This window comes from Pantherophis guttatus, chromosome 3 (assembly GCF_059756535.1).
Source record: "Pantherophis guttatus breed Tessera chromosome 3, ASM5975653v1, whole genome shotgun sequence".
Lineage (NCBI taxonomy): Eukaryota > Metazoa > Chordata > Lepidosauria > Squamata > Colubridae > Pantherophis > Pantherophis guttatus.
In genome coordinates this window covers 155,888,394-155,899,290 of record NC_142065.1, presented here as the reverse complement: position 1 = coordinate 155,899,290, position 10,897 = coordinate 155,888,394, and the positions used below count along the sequence as shown (strand labels likewise).

The following is a 10,897-nucleotide window of genomic DNA, read 5'->3' as shown; positions in this document are numbered from 1 at the left end:
AATGACTCATATTTATGATGGTTGCAATGTCCCGGGGTTATGTGATCTCCTTTTGCGGCCTTTGGACAAGCAAAGTCAATGGGGAAGCCAGATTCACTTCCGTGTTACTAATTTAACAATTGCACTGATTCACTTAACAAATATGGCAAGAAAGGTCATAAAATGGGTCAAAACTCATTTAACAAATTTCTCGGTTAGCCACAGAAATTTTGGGCTTAATTGTGTTAGTAAGTTGAGGACTACTTGTAAAAATTCAGTTATAGAGATGACCAGAACACAGTAAAACAAAAAAACAGAAAATAAAACAGCAAAATTATGATTTTTTTAAAAAATCCTACATTACAATGAAAATAGAGAAATAAAGTATTTATGCTACCTTTTATTGCTACATTCAAGATAATGTATAAATAAAGCAATCAAAATTATTACAACTATGTCATAATTTAGGGTGAAATAATAATAATAATTGGATGGTTGCAATCTCACTTTGGTAGCGAAGCAGTGATCCCCAGTACAGAGATATCCTCCTAATCATTGCCTGGTTTACATCTTCTTCAGCTCCATTTCCATGCAAATTCATGACTTCTTAATTGCAATAATCTTATTATAGTTGAAGTAATTGAAACCTTCCTGAGTTGTTTAGAACTTTAAAGGACAATGAGATTCTATATTCTGAATTATGATGGTAGAATAAGGTGATGCCCAAATGGATCAGAAAGGAGGGAGATGTCATGTTTTTTCTAGTCGAAAGTTAAAGCTGTACACCAAAACTTCAAGGCCCTAGGAATAAATCCTTCAGATTGACCCCTTTGGTGGTTGTACGGCACGATGGCCTCAGTCCACCAAAGGGTAATTGACAGAATTACGACAGATGGCCTTATAAACACCAGTCTTTCCTGGGGGAGGACAAGAAAAATGTGCTGCTTCAGAGATTTGGGACTCTGATAAGAGTTATCATGATTAAGAAGGCCAGAAGCCTGGGGATCTTTATAAACTTAGTTATTCTCTGAGATGGGAAGTGACAAGCCTGAAGTAAATTGGGAGGTGAAACTTGTTTACAGCCACTTGCTGCCGAACGTGCTATTTTGTTGGATATAAAGACCCCATAGATTTTTTAGAGAAAGAAAGAATCAGAAAAAGGTGTTAAAAAACTCAAGTGTTCTTAACGTTTCTGTCTAGATATCCACAAATTATCTACAGGGCTTCTGTCAAGCCATGGAAAACATGGCTCATTGAGAGACATTTCTTATATAGATCATTGTAAGAATATTGCCCCCCCCCACTCATTTTCGGTATCTTATGTGGACTGTTGAATGTGCCCTTCCATCCATTTTTGTGCCTGATGTAAAAATGGCTCTCTTATGTACACCTGCTTTGTGCAGGAACACAGCCTGACTTCAGACCAGGAAAATGTAAAAGACAGGCAAATGGACAGATAGGCAGGCAGGCAGGCAGACAGACAGAAAAGCACATCCCTTCTGTTGGGTTTTAGCTGTCTGGAGCTCTGTTTGGCTGGTTAGTAAACAGCAGTGGATGTTTGCATTGCCTTGTCTAGCTCCACTCTTTTAATTAATAAGCAATGTGTGAATGACAACAGAAAAAAAGTGTGCGGGAAAGGAGCAGTTAATTTATATAAGGACTCTCTCCTCTCCCAGTCTTCCACCTACTTTGAGGCCTACCCCTGTGCTGTGTTTTCTTAGCAAGGAAGAGTATGTGCTGATACGGCTGTCTTGAAATAAACCAGGCCAGAAGAAAACAGGAACACACACCAGAGTACCAAAAGAAACATAATGATTATAATCCATAATACATCATGGTATTCAGTATGACACTAAAGTAAGGCAGAAAGGAAACAGGCTTCTATCTAATGAGTCATTTGGAATGTAAGTCATATAGCAGGTGTGTATGTGCATCTGTATGTGTGTGAGGGTCTGCTTGTGTGTTCTGTGATTGATTCTGGTTTTGGATGAGAATACAAATGCTGGGACCTCTCAAGAACAGCAGCTAACAAAGAGCTGAGTCTTAACTCCCAATATCCCCTTCACCTCCTCTGGTGCCTCTGATAGTTCTTTGTGGCCAGTTCTGTCTTCAGGTTCCAGGAAAGGTGATAAGCAGGTCAGCAACTTTGGGAAAAGCCAGTTCATCATCAAAGATTGGTGAGCAGGGAATTCTCTGTGTGTCCTTCCTGGGGAGGGTTATCCTCCATGCTGACAAAGGAGGAAGCCTTGATGAAGAGAAAGAGAAACTCTGTAGGCACCCTGCCAACACACCTCATATTTCTTCTGTAACCTGGTGTCTTTAACTCCTACTAGAATCAATGGTACTTAGTTTCATACAAATATCATACAATTAGGTAATGTGATGATTATCAGTACAGTATCATAAGAAATAACTGAAGCAAACAAAAAAAATGTTGGTTTCAGGTCCTTTAATTATTCTAGGTTTTAATAAGTGGTAAAGCTTTCAAAAGGAAGTCGTAAATCAATATATTTTGTCAGATTAAGAGAAGTTCTGGAAAGTTGTTTTTATAACATTCTGTTTTCCCCAAGTCCTTCTGTATTTAATAATGTTATCTGTGTTACAAAATACATTTGGTATATTGATAAAACTTTTCATATCTACTGTAGAGTAGTTTTATAATGAAATAAAATGACAGGAAGAAATAGATAATAAATGGTTTAAAAGAAATAAAATTGTGTATCCAAGAATTATGGGTCAGAGGAAACTAATGTGAGCTGTATTGGTTCAAATTACCTGTATTTAGCTTCATTTCTTTGAAAATTACTTCTGAGTCAATTATATGTGTGTGGTCACTGAAAAGAAAATAACTATGAATGGGTAGTTGATATGGAACACTATTTCTAGAAACATATTCCTAGGCCGTAATATTTTTGTTTAACAATATTTCTGAATGTTGCATCAATCATATTAAAATTCTCCAGTATCACTCCTTAGTTTATTTATTTATTAGTTCAATTTATATTCTGCCCTTCTCCGAAGACTCAGGGTGGCTTACAATGCACTTATAGCAATAGCCTTCATTCTTTTGTATATACCTGCTTATTAGGGCTTTTGCCCCCCCACCCCCATAAGCAGTGTTTCTACAAAGTCAGCTTACTGCCCCCACAATCCGGGTCCTCAATTTACCTACCTCAGAAGGATGGAAGGCTGAGTCAACCTTGAGCCTGGTGAGATTTGAACTCACACTAATTGCAGGTAGCTGGCAGCTAAGTGCTACATAACAGCACTTAGTCCTAAATTAGCACTCAGCACTTAGTTCTAAGTTACTGAGTTATAACATTTGCCTTTGTAATCCTACTAACTGAACCTTTATTCATTTAGTATGGTTGATTATGTATATCACCACCATTCAGAGTTTCAAGACATTAGAGGCACAGCTAAAAACAAACACACCAACAATAGAACAACCTTATAGGTTTATTATTGTATTATGGGATGATGGTGATGATGATAGTTTTAAGGGCTACAATATTCTATTGACATTGCTTGAGGGAGAGACATGAGATAATGCTAAGACTGGCCCTGTTCTCATCTTGTCCTTGTCATCTACAATGACATTAGCAGCAATGGTACCTCAGAACACAAAGCTGTTACAACTAGAGATACAAAAATGTACTTGACACTCTGTTATGTTCCCTGACCTGACTGCGAGAACCAGTCTATAGTGACTCCTCTGCACTGAGAAAGGAGTAACTTAAGGATCATTAACCTGTGAAGTTTAGATCCTATTCCTCATTTATTTCTGGATTGTTTAATAAATCAATATTAAATAACATCAACTACTACTTCATGAAAAGAAGCATCACAGCCTATTGCTAACCTGTCTTGGACTTTATGGACAGATCCATGTCATTTTGTAAGCAACAATAAGTAAATTGTTTATTATTGCTTTTTTTCTGGGATATTTTTGTCCCAATTTCTTAGCCCTAGGTAGTACAGTATCAGTATAATTTCCCATTAGTCTTCTAAGTACTAACCTGCACAGCTCTTTTTGAGGTCAACTAAAGTCAGCCATGCTCAGTAACCTGCTTTTAGAAACCTAATATCCAGAATCATCATATTTTCTTCAGGAAAAACAATTCTTTTACTCCCTACCATTTTACCCTTAATTGTGTTGTTAGGATAGAAAAAGTACCCTACTTTACATATTCAAAGACATAAACTTTATTAGGAAGAAAACACAGTTAGGAATGACAAAAGTTTTAAAAATGCCATACCCATCTTTAGTTACTAATAAAAGAATACTAAATAAGCTTCAGCAGGAGAAGTTAGTTGGAAGTTAGTTAGTGGGCAAATGTGGCCCCGGGGACTCAGGGCGGCTTACAATGCATTAAGCAATAGCCTTCATACTTTTGTATATTTATACAAAGTCAGCTTATTGCCCCCACAGTCTGGGTCCTCATTTTACCTGCCTTGGATTGGATGCATAATTACTACAGACAAGAAAGGATTGTCTCTGTGGCCACATTAAATTATCAAACTCTTTGTCACAAGAGATTTGTTTGCATCCAGTATGTTGACTTTATGATTACTTTTAGTTATTAACGACTCTAACTACAGTAATATATGAACACTAGACGAAGGAACAAACCAGATATGTCATAAAGACATGCTACTGAAAAGAAATGACAGCCAATGGAGAGTTGACAAATTGAGAGTCAATATTTTCAGTTTTCTCCACAATTGTTTTTATTGGGTATAGTTAAGGGTTTTACATTGGGTGAAACTAAGTTGATATTGTATATGATAACAGCAGCGAGATTACTGATAGGTCAATATTGGAAAAATGAAACTATGCCTACTATTGAGGAATGGACTTTGAAGATGGCCAGCTTTGCAGAGATGGCGAAGATTTCAGCATATCTAAAAGATCGCTCACAAGAGACTTATGTATGGGAGTGGAAAAAGTGGATAGATTATGTGCAGAATAAATATCAAACTAGGAAATATCAGATAGCTTTTAACTGAAAGTATTATATAGAGATAGAATAATTGAATTTTGTGAAGATGTGAAAAATATATAGGGGGTGGAGGGATTCAAGTTTTATAAAAAGGGGATTTTGATTTGGATTATATTTTGTGGAAGTCTGGGGGGGAGGGGTGGGCTAGGGGGGGTTAGGGAGGGTTAGGGAGGTTAGGGAGGGTTGGGGGGGAATTGGGGAGAAAATGTAATTGTAAAACTTTTTCAATATAAAAAATATATTTTCACCAGTCGAGGACAGCTTTAATTTTTAGAATTCTTGGAATTTTCCTGAAAGTGCTTATTAAAAACTTGGGAGAAATTGGGCAAATGGCTTTCAGGATAAGCAAATCTACATTTTTCCTACTTTTCTTGCTGTGTCAAGCCTATCTTTGTATGCATATAGTTATTAATAAATTTTCTCATACTGTTAATCAAAGGCTTTATACAGTTATCTGGCAATGTCTCATAGTTAGCATAACTTTGATATTTGCACTATCTTCTTTCTCTTTGGAAACTGTGCCAAGTAGACATGATCCCAGGTCACACATTCCCTGCATAGTGACCTCTATCCTGGCCCTTCTTCAGTGATATGTCATCACCTAGGAGCACGTATATCTTCAACCAGTCTAAATTCAACTTTGCTTACTGTCCTTTCCCCATCCTTTTTCAGGCTAACTCTCTTCCTACTACTTTCTTACTTATTTCAACCTCTTACTCCCACTCATGTGATACTCTGTGTATGCAAAAAAGAATACCTTTTTATTTCTTCCAGCTGTTTTGCAGTCTCATGTTATCAAGTGCAAGTACAGTCTGTACTTCTGCAAGATCATATGACAGGATAGTAGACAGTGTTTATCTGGTCCATGGTGTTCTCATAGACAAATCATTGAAATGGCTTTTGCAAATGGTCCAGCTTGCACATTTTACTTTCATACAGGGTTTTGGAACAATCATGTTGCTTTGCATTCAGCATACTTTTGCATCAGACTGGTAAAGCTGCTCAGAAAGAATCTACAAGGAACTTACCCTGTCTAGCAATTCCCTCAGGTTCCTAACACAGTCTGAGAAAAACCCTATCTAGGTTCCTTCCTTCCTGTCTTTCTTCTTTCTTTCCTTCCTTCCCTCCTCTGAATAATTTGGGGATAAATCTTTCAGAAACAATGTGTAAAAACAAAGAGGTTAAGGAACCAATTTATACAGTAGGCTTTGCAATGAAACTAACCTTTCTTCTGCATTAATGTTGGACAATCAGGTCCCTGAAAGGTTCTCTAGTTATTCTTGTTCTCTTATATGGACTATAAATAATAGAGCAAGAACATTAAATATTCCCTAATAGATAGAGATGGGTCTGACCTTGATCTCAATCAAGTCAAATTAGACTTACAGTCCAAGTGTACGTGTTGCGTCCGGACGCCGCACACGTGACGAGGACAGAGCAGCAGATTGGCTCGATCGATGTCTGCCAGCCGGCGGGAAATGGGCACGTCCTGATTGGCCCAGCCACTGATAGCTCTACATATTTAAGAGCTGTTAGTGCCTCAGAAGCGGCCCACTCTCCGAGGTCCTCAGCACCGAGCGGGTCTAATGTTAACTGTTGTTGTTAATAAAACGTTATACTTACCTCGCCTCGCCTCCGTTCTCATACCTTGTTCTCAGAACAGAACAGTACGTAGTATGTTTCAGTTTGAAGTAAGGAAAATAAAATTCCTGGTGGTTTCTAACAGGTCCTAAATCTTTATCAAAATGCTTTTGTTGGGATACGTGTATTCACATCAGAGTAAAAGTACTGAATATGAGTGTCAGGATTTTTAGAATGGATCCCTGTCACTTCCAAACTTATTAATTTTGAGAAAGTATCACTTTGTGGATTTATTTTAGACAAATGTGTTCAGGATTACTTTGAGCAGTGCATAGTGTGGCTTCTGAAGCTGGTGAACTGTTGCAATTGTTTAGTCTTGCTTCAATGCTGCCAATGGGAAAATGTCCTTAATGATACCTGAGCATAATAGGTACCTTATGAGGTGCTGCACAGGTGTAATAACATCCACAGTTTATTTCTCCAAACAACTTGATCTTAATGATTCCACATATCAAACAGTTCTCTTCTATCTACTCTCTAATGCAATTGCCTTGCATTGTCTAATGTGCAGGTCCAATTAAATTTATTTGATTATGATGCAAAATGTGGGATCTATGGCCATCACTCCTCTGCTAAAACCTTCACGTTCATCAAGTTGGAAGAGGAATTATCAGTGGCAGAGATATGATTATGTTTATATTGGCAAGTTGGACTTACATGATTTTATACATATAATTATGTACCATACATGCTTTGATATGTGCTATTCTATCTCCTTTTATTGTAAACCTTGGTGAAATAAAGACTAGCAGTGATGCTGTTTAAATAATAATTATTTTTTTAAAAAACCCAGAAATCTTGGTATAGGACTATGTTTAAGGTCCTGCTGTTTTTTTTGCCCTGATACCATGACTCTTGGCAAGTATCCCTGCAAGCATTTTTAAAAATGAAGCTTTCCAATTGCCATTCTTATAAAAAAAAGAATAATTTTATCTGTAATAATTTCCCATCCGTGGCTGGAGAGAGTTCAGCTTTACCTGCTTCTGGTACAAGCAATGATCGAGAGACACCATTTGTCTTTTGTGTTTGAAACTGACGGGAGGAGGGAAAGGGGTCCATAAATACAGCCGATCAGGAGTATTTTATCTTTTACTGCTGCACCGAGCAACCCCACCTGTAACAAAGTAAGAGAATGCAAGGTGAACAAAGATTTAGGAAAAAATGGGGCAGAATCCATTTTTCATGCTGAATACCACCTCTGCCTCTGATACTGCAGTACAGTACTTTCAGCTTTCAAAGCCATTATTCAAGGGTTAAATGTCATTCAAATCACGCTCATTATGAACTGCTCTGCAGTGTGGGTGGGTAGCTCTATTTCCTTATGCATTTCAAATTGAGTTGAGCTGGCCCGAAGATGACCTGTCACACAATTTTTTAAAATTATCTCTTATGCGACGCACCGCTCTGGTTGTTTTGGAGATGCTCTAAATAAAAATAATGGACTGTCTTTTAATAAGTCTCATTGTGAGGATTCCACATATCAAACAATGCCGTGCAGCTCGGAGGCAGGCAACGGGCATGTGTGATCTCGCTGGAAGAGAGACAAATGGTGATAGGAGCAACTCCATCTAGGGACTGCTGACAAGAAAATGGCATTTGCAAACTGACACATCTGTCAGGGTGGAGAATATTGGCACCTGTCATGCAATTTCAGTCATGACTTTTAATAAAGCTGCTTTCCCTTAGGTAAAATTGGAACTTGACTATAATATTAGCTGCGAGCACGTCTTGTTTTCCTCTTCAGAGATCTTTTGTACGTGAGCCGTTTCAAATGAATCTTAAAGCTGAAGTAATAATGTTTGCTACTTATTTTTTCCTCTCCTTTCTTTCAAAGCCTAGCTTTGAAAGAGATGTTCATCTGACAACATTCTTCCCTGCTTTTTTTAAAAAAATCCCCAAATCTATTTCCTTCATCTACTAAAACCAGATTTTTGAAAATGTATGTTGATTTGCCACCAGTCACTCTTTGTCTTTCTTTTTTTCCCTCAACCTTACTCTTTTCTTTCAGCTGGGCTGTTGTTGTAGTGAATTTTGCCTGGGGAAGTATGTATATCAGAAAAACTGGGTTGGGATTTGTTGGCTGTCAGTCAATAAATCAGTCAGAGTTTAATTACCAGGCATGTGACGGGAAGCGGTGACAGGCACAGACTCTGTTGAATAGTATTTCTTAGGGGCAGCCTCTACCAAAAGCTAAAGATTTTGCCGCACCACATGTGTGTTTGTATCGGATGTAACAACATCGACTTTGGCGAAACTCAAAAAAAGAAAAAATGAGGAATCCTAAAACTGGTTCTTAAATACAATAAAAAAAAGTTTTGGGAGATGAGAGAAAGAGAAACATTCTCCCTATTTTACTTGATATATGCCAGAATGTTACAGTATTATTTAATGCTTGAATTGTGTGCGTCTCTGTGTGTGTGTGTGTGTGTGTGTGTGAAAATGCATTAGCTTACTTACATTTTCCAAATAGTTCATCACTCTCTTTATAGAACAGGATTTTAAGAACAGACTGTAGAAACAAAGAAAAACTATTCAAAGAAATGAGGAGAGAATGGTATGGTCACAAAAGCATTCTTAAAAATACGACCTAAATGTTAAATTACGTCTGAAGTATAATATAACCTTCTCCATACTTAACTTAATAACAAGCCTTTTTTTTTTTAAAGTGGGTTATTTTTTTTAAACTATTATTAATGCAAAATCCCTGTCCCCCGCATCCAATTGCAAAGTTAGCTTGACACAGTTGTCTTTTTTGACGAGTGATAAGACGTGTCATATCCTTCCTGTCATGTGCCATGAAACATTATGTGGAGATATTACATGACAGTTTGAGTGAAAAGATACTCTACATTTCTTTTAACTGCTTTCCTGCAAGGTGTCTGTGTGTGTTTCAGAGATATTATTTTTGTTCACTTTAGGGAATTATGGGTAACAGATAAAAGAAACTCTGAGGTAACTTGTGGTAGCACAACCCTTGTCTGGAAGGGTTGGAAATCAGAAGCATTTGCATCAGAAGAAAGATTGTGGGTTGCAGGATCAGGAAAGTCAGTTGCAAAATCATTTAATGTATGCATAAGAAAGAAAAAAGGAAATAAAGGTAGGGATGCTGTAATGCCCAGTAAATATTCCCTTGTCTAACATGAGCTTTTTAGCAAGCCATCTTAGTTTATTAAAAAAATAAATAAACCTCTAGTATAACCTCTCTTGTTTCCCCCACTCCATTGCAATAGATATGCTCTTCTCTCTTTAGGAAGAACAATTGTGTAATTGTCCAGCTGAAATAAAAATCCTCCTATGTCCAGTCCCATAGTGCCATAGTCACCTGGAATGAGATGGTAGACCTTCTTGAATGTGTTCAAGCAAAAGGTACACAGCTTTCTGTTACAAGCTCTCTTGTAATTTTTGAATTACTGCATTAAAAAGAGGTTGCAGTTGGTCACTTGAATGGCCTTTCCGATTCTGTCACCCTACAATGAAAGAATCAACTGAGCAATGGAAAGAAGAGATCTGGCTATAAATGGTAATATAGGGTGGCAGCAATGGCTTCCTATACATTTTCCTTCATACTTTTACTAGACATGAGAAATATCTCCTGTAACATTTACAGAATATAGAATAGCAGAGTTGGAAGGGACTTTGGAGGTCTAGAAGACCTTGGAAGTCTTCTAGTCCAGGGGTGTCCAACCTTGGCAACTTTAAGACTTGTGGACTTCAATTCTGGGAGTTGAAGTCCACAAGTCTTAAAGTTGCCAAGGTTGGACACCCCTGTTCTAGTCCAACTCCCTGACCAAACAGGACACTCTTTACCATTCCAGACAAATGGCTGTCTAATCTCTTCTTAAAAACCTCAATTATGGTGCACTCGCAACTTCTGAAGTCTGCAATTCTTTTCTTTTCCAATACTAGACAACCAAGCTCATCCAGTTGGTTCCTTTCACTTATAATGTGAATTAAACAATGATGAATTCTTTTGTCATGAAAGACCACAGCCTGAACAGTGGAAAAACAGAGGACATTCTCTGTACCACAAAGTTCTACTAATCATTCCCACTAAAATGGGAATGGTTGCTTATATAACTGTTACCCTTACAATCTCACCTTTTTAACTGTAATGCTGGAGGATTCTAAAATACTGTATTTTCAGAAGTTATCTGCAGAAAATTAGTTGGAGATTTTAAAATGAAATTTTAACTGCTTTGCAGTTCCTGCTGTTGCAGAAATGTAGATATCTCCTTCAAGCAGGAGAGGTGAATTTCTTTTGTACAGAGAGGGGA

General features: G+C 37.5%; 1 long non-coding RNA gene across 2 annotated transcripts; it reads right to left on the bottom strand.

The window, feature by feature from the left end:
• Positions 1-382: 382 nt before the first annotated feature.
• LOC117672359 (uncharacterized) lies at positions 383-10,262 on the bottom strand. 2 transcript variants are annotated; one of them, XR_015733335.1, is made up of 4 exons: positions 9,946-10,262; positions 9,081-9,132; positions 7,601-7,737; positions 383-2,224 (listed from the first exon to the last, which is right to left on the bottom strand). It is a non-coding gene; the product is annotated as an uncharacterized LOC117672359 (long non-coding RNA). The 2 variants fall into 2 exon arrangements; XR_004593193.3 differs by having other exon boundaries at positions 9,081-10,262.
• Positions 10,263-10,897: the final 635 nt, after the last annotated feature.